Below are 25,485 nucleotides of genomic sequence, written 5' to 3'. Positions count from 1 at the left end.
TTAAAATATGTATCATTCGTTCATTTCTTATGCACAGCAATAAGAGAATGTATTCTTTTTTCTCCAGTATTTATGGATATTACCATTTTGAGATAGATTTCATTGTAGCAAACTAACCACAAAATCACACCAACATCTAATTTACTGAAGTTTTGCTGTTTGATCAAAAACTAATGATGATGTATTCTTATTACTCATGTAGTTTTAGTTTGCTATAATTCTTTTCAGCATAAGCACATTCATCTTCAACCTTATAGCATCTCAGCTAAAATTTAATGGTAGTATATGGGGTAGGATTGTTACATACCCGTAACAGTTAAAATGATAATGTGTGTATTACCTGTTTTTCAGACGCTTAAGCAACTTCCTAACCAGCTCTCTTTTGCTCCTTTGGAAAATAAGAGTAAACATCAAAGATGTTAAAACAGAATTGAAGAAAGAGAATTTTAATATAAGGTATACCATCTACTGTTGTAAGTGAAGATTACAAACATCACAGTGTCATACCACACAAATCACAACCTAACAAGTAAATACAAACAGGTAGTTTGTTTATTAGAATCCAGAGTCCAAATGTGTTGGAGAATGAGAAGCCAGAGGCACCGTAAGAATGTCTTGATGGAAAGGGATCGAGCACCAAGGAACGGAAAGCAGTTCCTTTCCCAGTTCGGAAAGACGCCGGGACAGCTTGTTGTCTCTAGAAGGACAGCATGTGGATGCCAGGCCAGGGATAAGAAAGTTTTGTCTGGTGCCAGATATACACCCATGACCCAGTATGGAATACACTGCAGGCGCATGACCTGCCAAGGTGCCAAATACTATGTTGTATGTGCTTGCTGTTATCAGGCAAGCAGCAAAATAAAAGAGGCTTGAGCCTGGAGAGGAGCCGAGCCTGGAGAGTCTTAGCCCCCGGCTTCTTAATTCTCTCATCACTGCAACTTTGGGACCTGTCTGTCACGAATGCATGAATAATTTTTTTTTTTTTAAAGGAGAGAGGGAAGGAAAACTATATTCTTAGAGTGAGGATGACAGAAGGAAAAAAATGCAATTAAAGTAGTCTTGCAACTGAATTCAGTAAACAATCCATTCAAAAATATATTTCTAAGTCCTTGCTCAAGTAAAAATACTTTAAAAATTATATGGGGCACCTGGGTGGCTCAGTTGTTTAAGCGACCAAATTCAGCTCAGGTCATGATCTCAGGGTCTATGTCCTCGGCCTGTGTCAGGCCCTGTGCTGACAGCTCCTGGCCTGGAGTCTGCTTCCGATACTGTGTCTCCTTCCCTGCGCCTCCCCTGCTGATGCTCTGTCTCACTCTGTCTCTCAAAAAATAAATATTTAAAAATTGTTACAAAATTATAATTACAGGGGTCACCTGTGTGACTCAGTTAGTTGAATGTCTGACTCTTGATTTCAGCTAAGATCATGTTCTCAGGGTCACAGGATTGAGCCCCGTGTCAGGCTCAGAGCTGAACATGGGGTCTGCTTGGGATTCTCTCTCTCTCTCTCTCTCTCTCTCTCTGTCTCTATCCCCGAGTTGTGCTCTTTCTCTCTCTAAAATAGTAAAATATATATATTTACATAATTTATACAGTAATATTTAGAAATTAGAAATAACAAAATTCCATTGTATATGAAGTACTTTTACAAAAACAGAATAAGTTGTATTTATATATGTATATGTATAAATATATACTTAGTAATAGAAGTTTACAAATTTTTAGCTCAATTTATTGATGAATAATTTATATACTATAAAACTCATCCTTTTTACTGTGTATTCTTATATTTTAAAACATAATCTTCAGTCTAATGCTCTCCCAACTGAGCCTTTTGGTTGATTTGTATTTTGTGAATGAGGTATACAGCACGTAATCACCATCATAGTCAAGATAGAGAACAGGTCCATAGTCCCATCAAATTTCTTCATGCACTTAATAGTCAATCCCCCCAAACTCATTCACCTCAGCTCCTGAGATATGCTGATTTCTTTATGATCTTTGCTTTTTATAAACTTTCTTTTAATTCTGATTTTATTATACATGTTTTGAGGTGTGTAATAGTATTCCAAATTAAATTTAAGTACCAAAATGCTCTTTAAAAATATGAAAGTTTGGGGCATCTGGGTGGCTTGATCGTTAAGCATCTGACTTCAGCTCAAGTAATGATTTCACAGTTTATGAGTTTGGGTCCCAAGTCAGGTAAGCTTCGCATCTGGTGAGCCCCGCTTCTCTCTCTCTCTCTCTCTCTCTCTCTCTGCCCCACCTGGGATTCTCTCTCTCTGCCCCTCACTCACTTGCATCCTCTCTCTTTCTCTCTCTCTCTCTCAAAAAAAATGTATCTTTCTCACTATATATAAAACTTTTCCTCAGATTCTTGTTTTATATTCACAATGTATAAGTATATGTTTTGTGTGTTTCCTTTGACCAAGAAGAGTAGCAAGTTGACATGCACCTAGAAATAACATTTTATTGTTTTCTTCTCTAATTTATGACCATAAGTTTGAAAAGTCTCTCTTTTACAGATTAGAGATTTTCATTTTCAGATCAACCATTTAAATACTGTTTCTTTATAAATTTTCATTATTATTCTAATATTTTCTCTTATTTTATTATACTTCTTATGTCACACATGAATTTTCTGAGAATTTCCCAGTGCCCTTTTATTTTATAATTTTAGTCATCATATTTCTTCAAATGTTATATTTGAAAATGTTACTAAACTAAGGTTTTTTCCTGAAAAAAATTCTTTCATAATTTTAAGTTACACTGGCAATTCTTTTTCAGTATCAATAATTTTGAAATCTGGAATTAAATGGTTGAAAGCATTGAAAATCAGATGCTTTCTAAATTTGATGGCAATGAAGGTGAAAATCTTCAATTTAAACCTGATAAAGCTGAGGCCCAGAGAGAATGTTATTCTCAGATAGCATAGATATAATTAACAAACCATGTATGGAGGATTCATAATTTACATTTTTTTCATAAATTTACATACATTAGAGAGAACAGTAGAGTTTGTATTAAGATATCCATGATCTAATAATTGATTTGCTACTAACTATGTGAGATTCTATGTCATTTAGCCCCTATGTGTTTTTTGTCCCTCTGACAATAAATAGGTTCCCAATGATCCCTCCTATTGCTAAAATATTCCCTTTATACAAATCCTTTGAAATTTATTATATTAAAAAATAGCCATGTGTCTATGCACCAGATGGCTTATCAAGGTGACAAGATTTTTTTTTACTACAAGCTTCTATGATGTTACCTATATTTCTGACAAAACTTAACAGAATAAACTAAATATGAACAAAGTTCACCTAGTTTTATTTATATATTCTTAACTTTTACATTATAAAATTCTCAGCAATATGAACAATACAGCAGTAATCCAGCAAATACATAATAGTCATTCTTCTTGTATTTCCAATGAGATTCCATTGGACACACTAATTATGAATATGAATCCCTATAATACAATACTTCTTGTTAACCATTACTATAATGTCCATTACAGTTTATTTTCTGATAGATTTTTTGTTAATAATTTAATTTGTCATGTTTCAAAGATTTTTGTCATGCTTGAACTTCTAGTGAACAATTATTTTAGGTAACATTTTTAAGTACTGATGACAGACACTAATAAATAACTTCTAAATATTTATTCACTTATTTAATTATATACTTTACGCACACACACACACACACCACAATGTAGCTTTCAAGGCATAAAAAGCACAGTGAAAATATTCATTGTGACATGTAAAACCAACTTCAAAACACTGCTATTGTTATTCTTTTGGGAAAAGTATCAAAACATGCTTTCCTATTAAGTACAAAAACATCAAGCTTTAAAACGTACAGAGCAGGATTAATAGGAAACTTGTGGAAGGGAATTTTGATTATTTGTTAATTAAACTGTAATCAATGCTAAATTATATCCAATTTGATTTATTCCACAAATAGAAATTCTTCATAAACTCATATGTATATTTTATTTAATACGTTTATTAGTAGATTTTAAAGGTAGTCAGTCAACAATATATTTGAAGAATAAAACCACTGTTTAAAGAAACATTTCAAGTTGTAATAGGATTGTCTTATGGGAGTATGTGCCTGTCTGTGTGAAAATAAAAGGGAGGTTAAATTCAGAACTATTGGATCAACTTCCCATTTTGTAAGAAGCCTGTGGAATTCATTTGAGCATGTACCTGCCTAAGATGTCAAAGAAATATGAGATATGGCATTTTAGCTTTATTTGTAGATAAAACATAGAAATTCAAAGAAATGGAAATATATATTTGCTAGTGTTATAGAAATTGTATTTCCCAAAAAGTTTTGTTTGCTATCATTTTAAAGAAAACAAAAAAACTGATTTGATCTGTTTACTGAAATGAATTCCCTAAGAGCTTTTCCTTTAAAGGAAATAAAAATTTCTTTGTTGTTAAGGGAAAAATAACAAAATGTTTGCATTCAAATAAAGACAACAAATCTCATAAGTTTATATTAAATGGGATTATATATAAATGCTTTTCACATGCAGGAACATGATTTCACAAATAAATTCATTTTTTAATGTTTATCTATTTATTTTGAGAGTGAGAGAAAGGAAGAGAGAATGTGAGTGGGGAAGAAGCAGAGATAGAGAATCCCAACAAGGTTTCATGCTGTCAATGCAGAGCCCGACATGGAGCTCGATTCCACAAACTGTGAGTTCATGACCTGAGGCAAAGTCAAGAGTCAGATGTTTAACTGAATGAGCCACCCAGGTGCCCCACAAATAAATTAATTTTTAATTACAGTTGTGTAAGTTAAAATGTTGACTCTTAAAAGACAAAACCTGATTTTCATATCATTTTGAATATTATATTTTTGAATATATCTTTTGCATAAAAGTTAAGGTAAAATGTTGATATCTGCAAACTTGTATAAAAACACATCTAATTAATAATACCAAATGTTTCATTAATTTTTTAATATCCCTTATGATTTTTAGAAATATGGACATTTCATCAAAAGAAAACAGTTTATAGGCAATTTCCAAGTTACCAGTGGTTGTTTTAAAACTATCGTTTTAAAATCAGTTACTATCAAAGACAATACATTTTTTCAGAGGCGCCTGGGTGGCTCAGTCCGTTGAGCGTCCGACTTTGGCTCAAGTCATGATCTCATAGTTGGTGGGTTTGAGCCCCACGTCGGGCTCTGTGCTGACAGCTCAGAGCCTGGAGCCTGCTTCAGATTCTGTGTCTCCCTCTCTCTCTGACCCTGCCCTGCTCACATTGTCTCTCTCTGTCTCAGAAATAAATAAAAACATTAAAAATAAATAAATAAAATACCTCAAAAAAACAATATGTCTTTTAAATGTCAGGTATTTTGAGGTATGATTGTTTCTATACCCATGCAGCTGAATGTATCTAGAATAACACATCCCTACATGCTGGGTGATAGCCCTTAAGTTCCTGCTCGCTAGCCTGAAGCAAGTCATTAATGCTTCACCACAGTTATCCTACACTTTCTTTGTCCGAATCTCCTAAATGAATATTTCGCATATTCCACTCACTCCTCCAACTGAAATCCATTTTCACTTCCAGCTGACAAAAAAGCCACTTCCTCAGACTTCCACCATCACTAACATCCAACTGCCAATATCACTCTGCATTGGACAAGTTTATGGGGCACAATTCATTCTTTTTGTAAACAATGAATGCCGCTCACTAGAACAAAGTTCCAACAGAATATACGGTTAAAGATGTACCCTGGAGTTGTGCGATTGGCACTGCTGCCTAACAATTTTTGTGCCCATAGACTCTTGATCATGAGTCATACCATATTTAATCTTGCTCTTCTCTAAATCCAACCCCATCACTTCTTACATATTCAAAAAACAACTGAATCAATTCTCTTTTCTCCTTCCTATTTCACCAAGTTTTTATGTTCTGCAAGATATGTCCATCTTTTCTGTGGGAAAAAACCCACAGCTTTCTCATGATCATCCCTTTCCCAACATGCATGACTTATTTCTCTAATCCTCTTTGTAGAAAGTCTCTAAAAAGATCCTCTCTACGTGTCGTCTCTGATTCTCTCAACCTTTTCAGTAGAATTTGCACTGCCATGCCTCAATCCAAAACTGTTCTTGCCAACCCACAGTCTGCCAAATAAAATGTTCATTTACCAGTCTTTATTTTACTTTATCAATGACAGAATTTTAAAAACATAAATTCTTTTTCCTTCTTGAAATATATTACTTGGATCTCGGGTCACCACATCCTATTATTTTGCCTACCACTCACTAAATTATCCCTTCTAGGTCTCCTTTCCTGGTTTGTCCCCCTTTTTTTTTTTCTCATTTCTCCCTGTTGAATGGTGGTAGAGCTCGGTTCTTGATTTTCTTCTCATTTCTATCTACATTCATTCATTTGATGATGATATATAAGTTCTTGCCTTTGACTGTAGTCTGTAAATAATGTCAATGACTACCATATTTGTGCCACCAGCCAGCAAAAATCTATGCTCCTCATTTTATCATTACTAAAAATACAATTCAAAGATACCTTATAAAAAAACACTTTGAATGACATGCCAAATATATTCTAAATTAGTTGATTATTTCAAATTTACAGCTATTATCATACTTAACATATGCTATTTCTATGACCAGACATCTCAGATTAAAATGTCATAAACTCATGCACTAAATTGTGCTATTTCTGCCATCTTTGTCATCTCAGGCAAGTCTATCCTTCCAGATGCTGAAGACAGTAACTTTGGAAAGATGCTTAATTCATTTATTTTTCTCAAAGACACTTGTAATCTGTTTATAAATCTATAAATCCTGTTAATTCTACCTTCAAAATAATATAAAAAATAATTACTTTTCATTATTTCTACTCAATTCTACTCACTTCAACTTCTCCAAGATACTGACATCTGCCCCCACAGTACTGCATTGGCATCCTCATTTGTCACCCTGAATCCACACTTTCTTTGTTTTCTTCTCAAACCCCAGCTATAGTGATTATGTCACTCCTCTGCCTCAAAGTCCTTCATTTGCTTTTTGTATTCATTGAGTAATGGTCAAACTCCTTAAAATAACAGATGTATACAAGAACTGACTTTTAGTTAGAAAATGTCATGTATTCAGTGTCATTCAGTTTATTTTAAAATGTAAAAGTAAATTTTAATATAGGGCACAAAAGTAAAACAAATGTAAAATCTAATTATAAAATTATAGGCGCAAAATACTATATAAAGTGATATCATAACATCTTTAAGATAAAGTTCCTTATTACAGACACTTCAGATGAATAATAAGATGGTTTTGCTTACCGTTCTAGTGATCAAGTTCCCAGGTTGTATTTCATTATCTATAATAAATTCCATAATCCCTCAGGTTGCCTTAACTTAAAAACTCAGGTTTTTATATATTATATTTCAATAACTCAGAGAAACCAACAAAACTGATGCAATTCTAAGAAATGAAATGCTAACACATAAATTTTTAAATTATATTCAAAGAAAACATATCATATCAAAACATATCATAACCAACTATGAATTATCCCATAAATGCAAGGCTATTTTTACATGACATAATATGGTCCCAAGCCAAATATCTAAATAAATGTAACAAAGACATGAACAAAAGAAGCATATGAAGTATACTTGCTTCAACACATACAAATTTAAGTAATTATGTTATTCAACTGTACCATGGAGATTTTGTTGCTTCATGTATTTTATATATATTATTAATATAATAATACATAATATTAATAATAATATATAATGTATATATTAAGGGACAAACTGATGAAAAATTATCCAAATGAAATAAGGCTCAGTCACAACTCAGAAGTAATGGATTATATTATGAACACCATTAGATATATGTTCTTATTATGTTTTTTGTAAGGATTTAGAAGAATACCTTAAAACAAATGTTTAGGTTCCTAAGTGTGACTTCTGTGTTTTCAAGTTATGCATATAGAAAATATTTTCATGCAAACAAAAAGTTTTTTGATACTTCTTATACTTACTGCCATTCCACATTCAAATGTACTACTGATTGCTTCAGGCTTTGTCCATAAATATTAAAGAATTATTAATTCATTGTAACATTTTTTCCTCTAATTTTTTTAAAAAAAGAAAAGGTACAGTAATTTATCTTGCATAAAATGTACTTTAAATATACCTTTTGAAATGCTTTAGAAATTTATTTTTTCCTTAAAAGTTTAAACTTTATTTAAGATGGATATAATCTATCTGATAGGATCATAGACCCATAATTCCAAAGTTGTGTACGGATTCAATTACTCTATTCTCACCTTGGAAAAACTCCTTGTATGAATGTATATCTAGGATTCAAAGTTCTGGTAACCTTCAACAGTGTGAATGGTGTCTCCAGGTTCACAAGCTATAAAATGTGAAAACAGGCTCAACAGTGAAAAACATGGTCTGATAAAAATTCATTAGAAGAGGTGCCTTCTGAGGGTAGTTTTAAGTATGTAGACAAGATAACCCAGATAAAGGTCAGGGTTAAGATGAATAGACTTATGACAACAAGAACCATTTTTATAGGTACAATTATCTAAAAATACAAAATGATATTCTAGTCATCACTTACATGTACACTATATAGCAAATTAACATTTATTATGCATAGTTTTTTGTTTTTGTTTTTGTTTATTTTTTTAAAATGTTTTATTTATTTCTGAGAGAGAGAGAGAGACAGCATGAGCAGGGGAAGGTCAGAGAGAGAAGGAGACACAGAATCTGAAACAGGCTCCAGGCTCTGAGCTGTCAGCATGGAGCCCGACACGGGACTCGAGCCCACGAACTGTGAGATCATGACCTGAGCCGAATTCGGCCCTTTAACTGACTGAGCCACCCAGGCGCCCTTTGTTTTTGTTTTTGTTCTGGTTTTTGTTTTTGTTTTTGTGTGTAGTGATTGTGCCTGAAGTCTTTAACCTACCAGCATTTTATTAAATATGTAAGCTTCTAGGGTGCCTGAGTGGCTCAGTAGGATTAAAGACCCTACTCTTGGCTTTGACTCAGTTCATGAACTACTGGTTCGTGGGTTCGAGCCCCGAGCCCTGTGTTGGGATCTATGCTGATAGTATAGAGCCTGGTTGGGATTCCCTCCCTCTTTCTCTCTCCCTCCCCTGCTCTTTCTCATTCTCAAAATAAAAAAATAAACTTAAAACAAACTAAACTGTAAACTTCCACATTTGCTTCTGATAAATTGTAGCATAGCCTCATTACCACCACCTGGAATGCCTCCCAGGTCACCTTCAAATACATAAATAAAGTGTCATGTGTCAAGTATTTGTGAAAAACCTACCTTCATCACAATACTATGCTGTGTGTGGAAGCAGAGCACTAAATAATAATCACTAGAAGATTAGAGAACCATATATTTATATATTTGTTTTCTGTTCCTTTCCTCATATTCAGCGCTACCTCCATAATCTCTTACATAGAATATAGAAATATTTAACTATTCTCTTTGACTTAAAACTTATGCCCCTTTGAATCATTCTCTTTTTTAAACAGTCAAGTCAAATAATGTTATTTCACAGTTTTGAATACTTCAAAATTATCTTGATACGTAAGTTCTATTTATTTCATGTCATGGACTAGTGTTCTGGGAAATTCAACTACTGGATTCTGAGGGAGAAAAGTTCTGATTTATAGCATTTCTTGATTTTCAGTGTATAAATATGCCCCAAATATCTGATTTCAAGCATCCAACATAACATAACATCACTGAACTCAGGCTAGTGAAGAAATGCTATACAGAAGCATATTAAGCCAATTCCAGCCTATCACTGAATGCAATATTCTATTTCATATCTGCTCTACTTTTCTACTGCACCTCATATGCATTGCCACCAGAACTTACAGAAACTGTGACACTTAGAAGGCTTCTAATGTAACAAGTCTTGTCTATTTCTTTTCTCACGCAACTCTGTATGCCCATAACTGCTCCTTCCAATACCTATCACACACACACATCCATGCATGCACACACACACACACACAAGTACATACACATAGGCACACGTACTATTCATTAATTACACATTAATTAATTATTTATTGAATCTCTTCTAAAAAGCATTTGTTTTTTGTTTTTTTAGGGTTTTTTTTAGCATTTGTTATTTTGTATTAGATGTAGATACATCTACCAAATTCCATATTATGAAAACAAAAATACCATGAGATTTTTCTAAATCTATAGTCTATAGATTTAGTCTATAAAACATGGAAAGTTTAATTAAATCAAGAGATTCAGGGCACCTGGGTGGCTCATTTGGTTAAGTGTCTGACTCTGGATTTTGGTTCAGGTTATGATCTCACAGTTTGTGAGATGGAGCCCCACATCGGGCTCTCTGCTGACAGTGCGGAGCCTGCTTGGGATTCTCTCTCCCTCTCTCTCTCTGTCCCTCACCCTCTCATGCTGTCTCTCTCTCTCATAGTAAATAAACAAACTTAAAAAAAGAAGTAAAATGAAACATGAGAAGCAGTAATATTATCCTATAACTATTAGTATTGTAATTTATAAACTAAATGTAGACTGATTAAACTGGAATTTTTAAAAACTTTTTAACATTTACTTATTTTTGAGAGAAAGAGACAGAGTGAGCAGGAGAGGGCTGAGAGAGAGGCAGACACAGAATCCGAAGCAGGCTCCAGGCCCTGAGCTGTCAGCACAGAGCCCAACGCAGGGCTCAAACCTACCAGCAGCAAAATCATGAACTGACTGGTCAGGCACTTAACCTATTGAGCAATCCTGGCACCACTGATTAAATTGGGGTTTTGAAATTTTGATAATTATATGTTACAATGATAAGTTTGTAAGAATTTTTTTCCTGCCACTAAATATGTGTTGACAATTTTACATCGAAGGTAATTTAACTATAGAGTTAGCTAATGAATTTATGTAACAGCAAATTTTAAAAATTTATATCTATATTTCTATAGCTTTATACTTATAAAATAAAATTATATTATATAAAAATTTACATTTATTTATGTGCAGTTATTGATCACTATCCAAATAATTTAGAGCTGTAGGTATTTTTTTCCTGACACTCCATTGACCACTTGATATTAGAAACTCCCATTATTTTCTCCATCTGTAAAATGGACATAGTAACATTTGTCTTTTGCAACCAACATATGGTAGGATAAAATACTATTAAAACATAAAACCCCCAAAATACTATTAGATTTAGGGGCAAGAATGGGATGCAAATATTGTTAACAACTTTATAGCTTAAATAAATGTAATTTTTAAAAATTCTGATAATTTTTCTGACCATGCTGGTTAGTACAATGTAATGGAATAATTAATAATCTACTCTTGCCACATTTGTTGCCATTTGTTATGGTCAATAACACGTGGTAAAAATACAGGAGATCGCTTTTTTCTTTTGGATGACATGCAATATGTTTGCTGAGTTTCTTTCAGACAGTATTTGCAAATGTTGATGGTGTTCTTGAAGTCTTTTAGAGACGGTTGATGCTTTGCATTACAGACTGTAACAATAAATGATAGTATTTTTTCCCTCAGATATGGAACTACTAGGAGATAAGTCAATGTTTCCTATGATACATTCAAAGCATGACATAGGACAGAACCTCACACATTGGGTGATGATGCTGAAGGCTTTCCTACTTGATCCTGATGTTCTATTTATATGGTAGCTATGAGAAGATTTAGGAATGGGATGTTTTATGAATTACTACATTTCCAAATAAAGCCTTAGAATCACAAAGATACAATTTAAACACTTGCTTTATCAAAGGAGTGTCACTAAATCTTCTGACACAGATTTTCAGAGATAAACATAAAATGTTTGATTCCTTTTTCTACCTCATTTCTAATAATCATGGAATTAAAGACATTAGAAAGTAGATTCTGTCTTGCGTTTGCTGCCTGTACAATTGCAATAATAATAGTTATCACCACCATCATCATCATCATGGTCTAAAAGTACAACTAAGTTCTAGGAAAATAAATTTATAAATAAACAAAGTTCACTCCCTGTTCTCATATTTGAACATAAAAAATAAATACTAAAAAGTCATTAATAAGTATTCAACATTTTAAAGCAAGCAAATCCAATAACAGAAACACAATTTTCTAATTATCAAATTTTAAGTGTATGTATACATTAAGTGTAATAAGTTTCACAAAATGTACAACAAAGCAGTTATGTACATCCATAAATCTTTCTGAAAGCAATTAATTAATGCCATGCAAAGGCATTAGAAATTATATGTATTTAGCCAAATAGTCTTCTCAGAGAAAGTATTTAAATGTAATAATTATAGAATACGTAGGCATATAACTGCAAGAGTTATTCGTTGCAGTGTTATTTGAATAATGAAAAATAATAATTTAAATGTTAAAGGTAGAAAATTAGATGAATAAATTATTCTTTGATTCACTCATCAGGTTTGCAAATGTTGCATTTTCCCCCAAGAAGCAACAAATACTATGCACTCCTCCGGGATATAAAAATAAAGATGATAGATGTCAGTCATCCCTTGTCCTCTTACCGCTTTCAAGTTATCTTGAAACACATTATTCTAAAAATTATGGTAAAAGAAGGGGTCACTGTAAGGGAAATATAACAACTTATAGATATAGCACAGTCAAATTTAAGCTATTCTATGAATCGGTTAAATATTTCACTGAATTAGTGCACATAAACACTGGCTCTAGAGATTTAGTCTGACGATGGAGGAAGTGATACACGAGAAACAAGCAGAACACAAGACTGAGCAAGCTTAAAGGCAATAGTAAAGACAGTCCCTTGGGTGGAAAAGAATTAAAAGTAAGCGTGGCTCAAAAAATGTCTCAAAAATTTCATTAGATAGGGGATAAGGGAAATATACACTGGGGAAAACCATTATAAAGAATGTGAGGGAATTTGGAATTTATTAAAAGCAGTAAGAATACAGGCTCTGTATTAATACAGAGCCTTAATAATGAGAATGACCTCATCAGTTTAACTGTAGGGAAGATTGATATTGAATGGAAATTTCGCAAAAGTAATCTTGGAATAAAAGAAGATGAAAGGATATAAGAGGTAAGGTTACAAGTAGAATTGACATCATTAAGAGACTAATCAGATAAGGGGGTGATAGTGAAATGTTTTTTTGTTTTTGTTTTTAAAAATTTTTTTTGATGTTTTATTTATTTCTGAGAGAGAGACAGCATGAGCAGGGGAGGGTCAGAGACAGAGGGAGACACATAATCTGAAACAAGCTCCAGGCTCTGAGCCAGCTGTCAGCACAGAGCCTGACCAGGATTGGAACCCACCAGCCATGAGATCATGACCTGAGCGGAAGTCGGAGGCTTAACCGACTGAGCCACCCAGGCATCCCGAGAATCTTTTATACCACTGAACTCTTAGGTTTTTAGTGTAAGACAGCATTATATACAAACATAGAGACCACTATAGGAAAGGCTGGTGTCTGTGGAGAAAGGTACTCAATTTTTACTAGTTAACTTTGAGATACCTAATATATACAAAAAAAAAGTAAACAAAAGTATAAAAACCAGAAGGTCAACAGCATCGTTCTCTTGGTAGTAAAATTGTAAGCAAGTTTTTAATTTTTCAGAAGCTGTTCTGAGTAAACATATACACGTCGATAGTATGAAAAAAATGCTTTTTAAAAGGGACAGATCTAATAATATATGTAAATGTGTATGAAGTAGAGAAATGCCTTAAGTTCTCTTAAGGGGAACTTAAGGCTGGAGGAAGGGCGCCTGGGTGGCTCAGTTGGTGAAGCGTCCACTTCTGCTCATTTTGGCTTCAGTTCAAGTCATGATCTTGTGGTTCCTGCGTTGTGAGCCCTGCGTCAGGCTCTGTGCTATAGCTCAGAGCCTAGAAAATGCTTTGGATTCTGTCTCCCTCTCTCTCTGTCCTTCCCCCACTCACACACTCTCTCTCTCAAAGATAAAGATTAAAAAAAAAAAGATAATGACTAGAGGATAGCCTGATGCTCTTTTGCAAGTTTTCAAAATGTATTTCATACTTTCATTAATATGAGATAATAATAGCAATAAATTTAGATTTAATTATCTGGCCCATGATAGTAAATCAGAATTATAGGAGAATACATGTATGTATACATTCTTATTCTTACTCTACATATTGTAGCAAGCAGTACAAAGAAGAATTAGAAGATTGCATAAACAAAAATTATGCAAGAAAAATAAATTCTGATTTAAGCATACAATAAATGTTGATGCATGTGGCATCTATGAAGAGAATTGTTTTTTTTTCTTTTAGGACTAACAAAAGTTGTAGGTGGCTTAAAATCATATGCAACACAAAGGAAAATATGGTCAAGGATTTATTCCTGCATATATTTTATATGTATGACATTTATTGATATTTATTTCAATTTTGTGAATAAGCCCAACAATGCTTGTGGTCAAATATTCAACACAATAAAATGTTAATCGTTTTTCATGAATTTATATTGTCAGTTAAGAACTGAATTCACCCAGTTGTTTCTTATACCTTCTATAAATTTTTACATATAAAACCTATACTGGGGCACCTGGGTGGCTCAGTTTGATTTTGGCTTAGGTCATGATCCCAGGGTCCTGGTATTGAGGCTGGAGTCAGGCTCTATGCTGAGCATGGAGCTTGCTTGGGATTCTTTCTCCTTCTCCCTCTCTCTGTGTGTCTGTCTCTTCCTCTACCTCTCTCTAAAAAAAATTAAAAATAAAAAACCCTGTGAGGATTAAATGAGTCAATATATATGAATACTTGGCATATTATAAGTACTCTACACAATTAGCTTGCTAAAAATATATTACTGCATGTCATATAACACTAAGCTTGCCATTATCACAGAAACTCTGAATATTTGGAACTACAATATCATAAGGTTTGGATTTTTTTGAAAGAGAATCTTTTAAAAATGATCTTTGCTTATATTTGGTATGGTTTCAAAATAGCCCTATATAGTTCATGACTGTAGATTTTCTCTGAAAGCAAGTATGGGAATTGTGGCATCCCATATTCATGGAAATATTTTCTGTATGTGAATCAAATTGTATTTTACCCTTGCAAATTCTTGGTTGATCATACTTTCATAATAAGAAGAAAAGAAAGAAAGAAAGACAGATAGACTTGGTGGTTTTACTTTCATTCAATGTCTACAGAAAATGACACAAATAATAACTTGGGAAACGTGAAAACCAATAAAACAGAAAGGAAATAGTGAAAAGATAAAGATAAAAATCTGTGTAATGTTTTTATCCAAAATTATTCAATTTTCTATAAATTTGTATAACCACACAATCTAAATCTTATATATAAGCTTCAATTGGCTCTTAGGAGGAGCAGCATAAAAGGAAGAATGTTTCAATATAAAGTTCTTACTGAATAGAAACTCTACTAGTAGTAACAACTGCCTGTTGAAAAACCGAGATTTTGCAGTCGGAAAACACCACTTCTTCCATTTGAATGAGGGGCATTCTCAACAGTGAACTTTCTGAAATACCAACGCACAGCCCTGGATCTGTTATGGTATAACAGATTATCATGCTTTTAGTCCTAAATATCTCCTGACTTGTACAAAACTGTAGATAGGTAATATGGATACTTTGTTATTTTCTTTTTAAAGAAACTCATACAATAGTGATATGACTATTATTGGTAAAATCGTGTCCCCCAGTCCTTACCACAAAAGATATGTTGGAGTTCTAAACCCAAGTATCCCAGAATGTGACTTTATTTGGAAATAGGGTAATTTTAATGTAATTGGTTAAGTCAAGATGTGCTCATATTGGAATAACGTGTACCGTTAATCCAGTATGAGTGGTGTTTTTATGAAAGTAATGGTTATTTGTGAAAACACAGGCACACAGGGAGAATTCTATGTGATGACAAAGGCAGGGCAGAGTATTCAACTATAAGGCAAGAAATGCTAAAAGTTCATAGCCACCTCCAGATAATAGAAAAAGGAAAAGGAGGATTCCCTTTATTGGTTTCAGAGGGAGTGTCCTCCAACCAAAACCTTGTTTCTGTCCTTGAGCTTCCAGAAGGGTGAGACAATACATTTCTGTTCTTCTAAGCCACCCTTTATTATACCTGTTATGGCTGCCCAATGAAGACCTAAAGAATTTTTCAGCTACAGTCACTGAGCTAAAGATACATGAGTATCTCTGTATATGTAGACATTCCTTTATGTATGTGTGGTACAATTATTTACCCATTCTATTTCACCTTTCCTAAATATCAAAGTATTCTGTTAGGAACCACTTCATACTCTGATATTGAGTTACTTTAGTTTGATTCTAAATCCAATTCCATCCCATTATAAATTTGACTTTAATTAACCTTCTTAAAATGCATTGGATTTCAAGGATAGCTTCCTTGAAAATGATACTACAGTGCTAGTCAAGTGATAAGGTGTTATCACTTCATAAAGCTATTTATAGAAATGATCTTTGAATAGTAAAAGCTTCCAATCACTCAGAACTTGCATAAACATTGTAATATAAATGTCATTTATATTGACTTATAAGAAAGATATTCTTAAAGATAGAATAGCCTTTGAGTAGTGTTCATAGACACTATTATGGTAAAATTATAACATAAAAATAATTAAAAGTGACCTTTAAAAAATCGAAGCAGTTTAATTTTAGCATATTCTAACTCTACCTATTTGAATTTGGTAGAGTGTCCCTACGGTAAGTCATGATGATACCACTGCAAATGAACTTAGAATATATGTAGACATGTTTATTTGATATTTATATGAATTTTTCAGTACCAATTTTCTGTGTGTTGAAAATTTGACACACTATAATTCAGAAGGTCCTAATTTTAAAAGAATCTTTTATTAAAAAGTCATCTAAGGCACTACTTAGAAGAATAATTGAAAGTACTTGAGATTAAATTGTTATGTTTGCCCACAGTCAACAAGGTACAGGTTGCAGAGCTAATAATGGGTTTTTATCAAACAAATATATGTCAACTTTCTGTTAGAAGGGTCACCCTATAAAGCTGTAATTACTACTCATATTTTTTAAGTAGAACAAAAGTTAGGGAATGAGTTTAAATAAATGAAGCTTCATGTAACAAACATAAATCTTGCTCAGTATATTAATGTTTTGGCTGATGTTTTTCTTAGTGTAATTTAAATCAAAATGAGAAGAGTTTGACCCCGCAATTGCACTACTAGGTATTTACCCAAAGGATACAGAAATACTGATTCAAAGGGGCACATGCACCCTGCTGTTTTTAGCAGCATTATTAACAATAGCCAAATTATGGAAAGAGCCAAAATGTCCATCAACTGATGAATGGATAAAGACATAATGCGTGTGTGTATATGCATGTGTGTGTATGTATGTATGTATGTATGTATTAGTCATCAAAAACAATGGAACTTGCCATTTGCAAGGATATGGATGAAGTTAGAGTGTATTATGCTAAGTCAAATAAGTCAGTCAAAGACAAATACCATATGATTTCACTTATATGTGGAATTTAAGGGGAAAAAAAACATGGGCATAGGGGAAGAGGGGAAAAGAGAGAGGGAAACAAACCATAAGAGACGCTTTTCTTTTTAATGTTTATTTATTTTTGAGAGAGAGAGAGTGTGAGTCAGGGAGGAGCAGAGAGAAAGGGAGACACAGAATCTGAAGCAGGCTCCAGGCTCTGAGCTGTCAGCACAGAGCCCAATGCAAGGCTTGAACTCAAGAACCGTGAGATCATGACCTGAGCCAAAGTCAGACGCTTTAACTGACTGAGCCACCCAGGTGCCCCTTAAAGACTCTTAACTGTAGAGAATAACCTGAGGGTTGATGGAGGGGGAATGGGGATGATGGGCTAAATGAGTGATGGGCATTAAGGAGGGCACTTACTGGGATGAGCACTGGGTGCTCTATGTAAGTGATGAATCACTAAATTCTACTCCTGAAATTAATATTACACTATATGTTAACTAGAATTTGAATGAAAATTTGAAAATAAAATGAGAATACCTTGACCAAATGCAAATAAACTGATTTAATTTGAGAGGATATTTTAGATATTGCCATCAAGTAAAAAAATATTGTTTTGGTTTTCTTTTAAAACAACTTCCTGGAAAAAAAGATAATGAAATGCTAAAACTGTAAAATTTGATATTAAAATGAACATTCCCAAAATGACTCTCAAGACACAAACATATGTATTAACTTCTTGTAAAAATCAAAGTAATACTATATATGTTGATCAATGAAAAATTGACAAATAGAGATCTCTTAAAAGTGAAATTATTCATAAATTCAACTCATAGAGAAAAGCACTATAAAATTGCTGTATTTCTTGACAGAGTCTTATGTTATTAAATATTTTTCTACTAAATAGTCAGGACTGGTTGTTTCTATTGTACAGATGACCCAAGACTTAGACTCAAGATTTATAGCTATTTTAGATGCTTTCTTTGTTGCCAATGCTGTATTACCACAAATAATTCCATTATGAACGTAGATGTTGTAAGTCTTTGGGCGCCCTGGGATCAATTTCTAAAAGTGAAACTAAAGGTCAAAGAGCAGAGAAATACTGCCAAATAATGTTCCAGAAAAAAAGGCTCCCAATTTCCACTCACTAATTTCCCATCAAAAATAAAGTTGCATGTTAGAAAAAAAACATAGGAAGAATAAAAACAATCATTCATGTTTTCCCTATCCTCAAATATCTGCTTCATCTCATATTTCTGAATACATTTTTCTTTAGTTATCAATGTTATATGCAGTTAAAATATAGTTTATAAACAGTCATGAATTCAACCTTTTTAATTTTTTTTACTTTTTGTTGGTTTGTATGCAATTAGCTATTTTGCCAAAAAGTTTTCACATTTATTATGCGTACTTACATAAGATATGCCATATCTCTAAAGAAGGAAACATCATTTCCAGTCTTCCATTATTATAAACAATCTTGCCCCTTTGTATGTATACATTTAAAAACATCTCATTTTCTATTAATAAGTTCCCCTGAATGAGACCCTGCCTAATACATGAACAATTTAAATGATCTTCCTGGCGGTGGTGGTAGAATTATCAGTGTCATACACATTTCAATACCAATAAGACTGAATCCTTGTTTTAGTTTTTAGTCTCCCACCACCTTAGAAATGTATGACGCATAAGAGTAAATATCCAAGACTTAGGAGTAGACTGATTAAAATACCAGCTCCTTCTACCTGATATCTGATTAATATTAGAAAAATTCCTCAACCTTTTTGTCTTGAATTCCTTCTCTAAAATGTTTAATGCTCTCCAATCCAAAGTGGTTTTGGTATATTAAATGAAACTATTTATATAAAGTATTAGAATGGAAGTTTGTACATAGAGATTTAAAAAATGTATATTCTAGGGGCGCTTGGGCGCCTCAGTCAGTTAAGAGTCCAACCTCAGCTCAGGTCATGATCTCAGATTCTGCCTCTGTCACTTTCTGCCCCTCTTCCATTCACACAGTCTTTCTATCTCAAATACAAATAAGCATTATATATATATACAATATATAATATTATACACATATACAATACTCTTTCTATATAATGTATATAATATACAGACACTCTCTATATATACTGTTACTGATAAATGCTATTATTATACATTTTTAAGTATAAATTGATATTAATTTATTTAATTTTTAATGGCTATTAAAGAAATCACAATGATTTTATTAATTCTCAGTTTCACACACCCAGCCAGATGGAGAGGAAAGTTCAGAGATGGCTGTGCCAAATTGGAGGAGAAAGTAAAGCTCGTTTTTTACTGTACCTCAGTTTCTCCATTATCCTTTTCTTTGTCCTGGAGTGTGTCTCATGAAGTTCCCTGGTTATCTTCCTCTTTACCCTTTTGAAAAATTTCCTTCCAGTACCTCACCCCTGCCAGGGTCAGTGCTAGTATGTTCCTCAGATTATGTCAGTTACTAGCTTACTTTCCACATAGGATGTCAAAATTATTAATTACTGATTTGTACTGATGTATCTTTGTATAAGGTTGAGTAAAGCAAAATGAAATGCAATAATAACATCCTAGGATGGAAGGGATGATAAAAATGATTCAGACCAGACTCTATTTAGTACTCAAATCTTTTGGCATACGATAGATTCTTCCTGTGCAGGGATTTCTTTCTGGTGTTAATTTATTTTTAATCAATATATATTCAAGCTTTGGAATGTGTGGTAAATCACAAGAAGTCAAAACATTAATTGGGAAAAAATCAGATGTTGCCATTCTTGTCATGGCATCGACAGCTCTTTAGTCATCAAATTAGCTATTTCTTTTTGTAACTTTTTGTAAATGAGTATTCATCAAGATACAAAAATGGTAACATTCACCCCACTGGTGTTACTTATTTTTGTTTTACATTAAAATTATTTTATCCTTTATCAGGGAGAAATGATAGGGATAGTGTGAAGAAAACAAACTTCAACATTAGAATTATGCTTATATCATTATATAAAAAATCTAAGCACAATGTGTGATATTTAATAATATGATCCAAAATAGAATATTAAATTACATATATCTTTGCATTCATTTGCTCAAACGGTTCTTGTTTTGTTTTAAATTATAGAAAGGAAAATAACAGTGTGAATTTCAAATCCAAAAAATACCCAAACTCAAATTTTCAGATTTGTAAAGCTCATCTGTATTGTATTATTGTCCTCTTTGCTTCCTTTGATCACTGGTACATTACTTATTAGAATTTTCATTCATGTACATAATTCATAGTTCAGTTATTCGAGTCTATTTTAAGAATAATAACAAATCAGTGTTTCTTTAGACATTTGGATTTAATAATCTACATTGAATTTCAAACATTTCTTTTTTTTTTTTTATTTTTTTTTTTTTATGTTTTATTTATTTCTAGGAGAGAGAGAGAGACAGCGTGAACAGGGGAGGGTCAGAGAGAGGGAGTCACAGACTGAAACAGGCTCCAGGCTCTGAGCTGGCAGTCAGCACAGAGCCCGACGCGGGGCTCGAACCCACGAACCACGAGATCATGACCTAAGCGAAAGTCGGACGCTTAACCGACTAAGCCACCCAGGCGCCCCTCAAACATTTCTTAAAAGAGTTCTGAGGAGGCTGGTGATATACAGTCCTGATACTGGAAAAATACTTTACCTATGAAAATTTTATGTTCCTTACATTTCACTAAGGTTTTACTAGATTAGAGAAAATGGTAAAGTCAATTCTAATTCTATACTGCTTTAAATTAAACCTCTTTAGCATCACAGACTTTTTAAAGAGTAAATGAAAATGCCTTGATGTTGATTTGGGACTGATAATAATACATGCTGTTTGATGAGTTTGTTCAACTGTAAATCTTAAGCTTCCTCTACCCTGAGGAATTTAGTTCTAGTATTGCTTTTTCATCAATTCTCCATCAGTACTTCCTTTTATGAGGGAATTCATTCACATCGTGGAACTCTGATTTGTATTAATAAAGTAAGTCCTCTTGAAATATTGTATCTAGTCATTTAACCTTCTGTATCCTGGAATGTTTTGATAGTTTATTTTCTATCTGAGACATTTTATATTTTGTCCTCCAAGTTTATTGAAATTATAAGTTTATCTTCCCATATAGTAATGTTTTCACTGTGTATTAATACCTGTTTAATTCAAACCCAATCTTTGCCTATTACAAAATATGCCCTGGGGTGCCTGGGTGGATCAGTCGGTTGAGCCTCTGACTGTTGATTTTGGCTCAGGTCATGATCTCAGGGTTCATGGGATCGAGCCCCACATTAGACTCTGTGCTGGGCATGGAGCCTGCTTTGGATTCTCTCTCTCTGCCTCTGCCCCTTTCTCCTGCTTGCACTCTCTCATTCTCTCTCTAAGAAAAAAATATGCCCTTTAAAATTTTATTTTATTTTATGTTTTTAATGTTTATATATTTTGAAAGAGAGAAAACAGGAAGGGGCATAGAGAGAGGGAGAGAGAGAATCCCAAACAGGCCTCATGCTGTCAGCACAGAGCTCAATACAAGACTCAATTCCATGACAGTGAGATCAGGCCGTGAGCTGAATTCAAGAGTTGGATACTCAACTGACAGAGCCATCCAGGTGCCCCAAATCTTTCACATTTTGAAATCAATGATGTATGCTAACTATTATTTAATTTATTTAGAGATATTCAATTTTGGGAATTGATATATTTTTATGTTTTACTTAAATGTTTTATTTGGTATAGAAAACATTGCTATTATTACCTTGAATGTTTTAGATATTTATGTTTCTTCCTTCCATTTAACTTATTGTTTATTAATAGTATACTATCTTGTATCTATTTAAGAATATTAAAAAATAATTTCATGAAATATGAAAAGAGAATATCAATCAAATTCTATTTAGCTTCACATTCTTATATTTGTGTATCAATAAATTTTTAAAAAGTTTAGTTCAATTATTGTATAATGCAAATAGTGGATTAAAGTTTTTAAAAAAGCAAAACTTTCCTTTCTTGACCCTACTCACATTTCCATTACAGAATATGAAAATATACCTACAGTTAGAATATTGAAACTGTACAAGTTGGTTCTCACAGGATCTGACTATTTCACTCACTAGTTTACAGAAACTTTTTTCTCAGACAACACGTTAATTTTAGAAATATCATAGTGGCATTATACTTGACCTCTGATGTGGTGAAGTAAATTAAGATGGTGTTAAACACAATTTCTTATTCTAAAAATTATTGCTGAAATGTGAACATCACTGAATGAATTATCTTTTTGAAGTGATTTTCAAGTATACTCAATGTTATATTAATTTGGTGTAGGACACTAGGTGATTAAAACATAGAATCTTTGCACAATCTAATTAGATACCTGACCTACCTCTAAATAAAGACAGGCCTTCAAGTGAGAGCTCTTGAAGAATGGCACAAATAGATAGAGAGGCAAGCAGGCAGATAGATACATAGCCAAGATTGAAGTAGAAAACTGAATGGATCAATGTTGATACTTAGTGATAATCACTTTTTTCTCTTTTAAATATTCTTATTTTAGAAAAGAGGCTTTACTTGGCATATTGCATGTGTAACTTCATTCCATAATTCATTCTGGGTTTATAAGAGAGGCAAATTACTTATAACAACCTCTGATTTTGTTTTCTTTTTTTCTTCAAAATTTTATTTAAATTCTAGTTAGTTAACTTGCGGTGCAATATTGCCTTCAGGAGTAGAATTTAGTGGTTCATCACTTACATCAAACACCCGGTGCTCATCACAATAAGTGACCTCCTTAATATCCATCACCAATCTAGCCCATCTTCCCCAACCTCCCCATCACAATGTTTGTTCTCTATAAGAGTGTCTTATGGTTTGTTCTCCCACCTCTTCCCCCCAACCCATACGTTCATCTGTTTTGTTTCTTAAATTCCACATATGAGTGAAATCATATGGTGTTTGTCTCTCTCTGGCTGACTTATTGGCTATCTAAATAAAAAAAAATAAATCTCTGTATTAAAACATACCCCAAAATAAATTTCAGGTAGCTTAAATATGTGAAAAACAAAATTTTCAACTATTTGAGGAAACTAGAAGATAATATATTAATTATTTCAGAGTAGGGAAGGATTTCTTAAACAAGACTCAAAGAGCACAAACAACACAAGGAAATATGGACCAAAAACCCCTCTGATTTTGCTCTCTTTTGACCATTCAGAAATTTATAATAAGCAACTCTTAAGTAACTGCAGTAAGATAAAATTACTAATACAACAAGCATACTTAATACACTATGTAATAAGATGAAAACAAGTAGTAGTTACTAGAGCACAATGGTTGACTCACCCTAGAAATTCAAGACGAAATGATGACTGAATTAGTGATTCATGAATGACATACTCCAGAAGGCATCATATGAAGACAGGACTTAGGATCAGAAGTACATACATTAGAGCAGAGAGAAATATCTGTGTAATATAAATTTCTCTGAGTTCTGTCTTGATAATAGGTGATGTGTTGATATTATCACATGTTATGAGCATTAGAAAGAACAGAATTTACAAGATTATTCTTCAATCTTCAAAAAGTAGACACAGAAACTTGGAATAACTTTTTAGAGCAATATAATTTTACCTGGAGCACAAAATCCCCAGTTTTCAGAATATAAAATTCTAAAACTAATATTGAATTAATTTGATTTTTCTTGATTATGAGTACCCTTATTATTTTCTAAGAAATGGTAACTTGATCAAATAAACCTGAAATATGTATTTATATTTGATTACAAATATTTTCAAATCAATATTATGTAGCCCAGAATTGAACAAAACGGGCATATGTCATGACATAGCTTTTCATTGTTTTCCACAAAGTTAGTAATGCTTGCTTTCTTTCCTTGCCGATAGCCCTCTCGCAGCCATGGTGAACGTTCCTAAATCCCGCCGGACTTTGTGCAAGAAGTGTGGCAGGCACCAACCCCACAAAGTGACACAGTACAAGAAAGGCAAAGATTCTCTTTATGCCCAGGGAAAGCGGCGTTATGACAGGAAGCAGAGTGGCTATGGTGGGCAAACTAAGCCGATTTCCTGAAAAAAAGGCTAAAACCACAAAGAAGATTGTGCAGAGACTTAAATGCGTTGAGCCCAACTGCAGATCTAAGAGAATGCTGGCTATTAAGAGATGCAGGCATTTTGAACTGGGAGGAGATAAGAAGGGAAAGAGCCAAGTGATCCAGTTCTAAGCTTCATATTTTGTTACATTATGAAGACAATAAAATCTTGTGGTTATGTTCACGTCATTTGGTTACAGGTGGTCCTTTGAGTGTGAAATAAATGAGTGCCCTCAACAAAATTTTTTTTGGGGAAATTTATGCTTGATGATTTAAAAAAAGAAGAGTTAGTAATGCTTTCTTTTTCTCCCAAATCATCTCATCCTTGCCTTTCTTCCTGGGACAGGACACAGCCACACAGTGTGTCTGATGTCGGGTAATTTATTGTTTGTATTTTCCTTTCGGTAAAATATTCCTGAAAATGATGAATTTGGGAGCCGTAAGCATAGTGGTTCACTTATCTTACTCAAGATTCATAATGTTTACAGTTTCTTATTTACTTTTTTTTCACGGACACGGGATACTTTGTCTTTAAAAGAAATAAATGACAGGATCAAGGCCTCACTTGTCTGACTATATGACAACATTTAGCAATATTTAAGAAGACAATGTCCTTGTCCTTGTAAGTAGAACATGGAACATTGATTACAGCATCATTAAATATTAAAACAAGTAAAAAAAAGTACATGTTAGAAAATGTGAAGTGAATTTATTTCATAGTAATGTCAAAGATAAACTTTATTTTATTAATTCACCACTTTTAAAACTATCTTGAAAAATACACATGGGTACGATCAGCTCTGTTGGTTATATGTTTGTCAAATGTCAGGTTCTTAATGTTATGTGTTCTAATTCACAAATGCTAAAAGTCCAAGAGTTTAAA

General features: G+C 33.1%; 1 pseudogene; it reads left to right on the top strand.

Moving 5' to 3' along the window:
- The first annotated feature begins 351 nt into the window (after positions 1–351).
- Positions 352–24,734, top strand: LOC120222827 (annotated as a pseudogene).
- Positions 24,735–25,485: the final 751 nt, after the last annotated feature.

The sequence above is a fragment of the Hyaena hyaena genome, unplaced genomic scaffold (assembly GCF_003009895.1).
Source record: "Hyaena hyaena isolate Hyena2069 unplaced genomic scaffold, ASM300989v1 scaffold_913, whole genome shotgun sequence".
In the NCBI taxonomy this organism is placed as follows: Eukaryota; Metazoa; Chordata; class Mammalia; order Carnivora; family Hyaenidae; genus Hyaena; species Hyaena hyaena.
The sequence above is the reverse complement of the archived record's forward strand: the minus strand, read 5'-3'. Positions and strand labels throughout refer to the sequence as shown.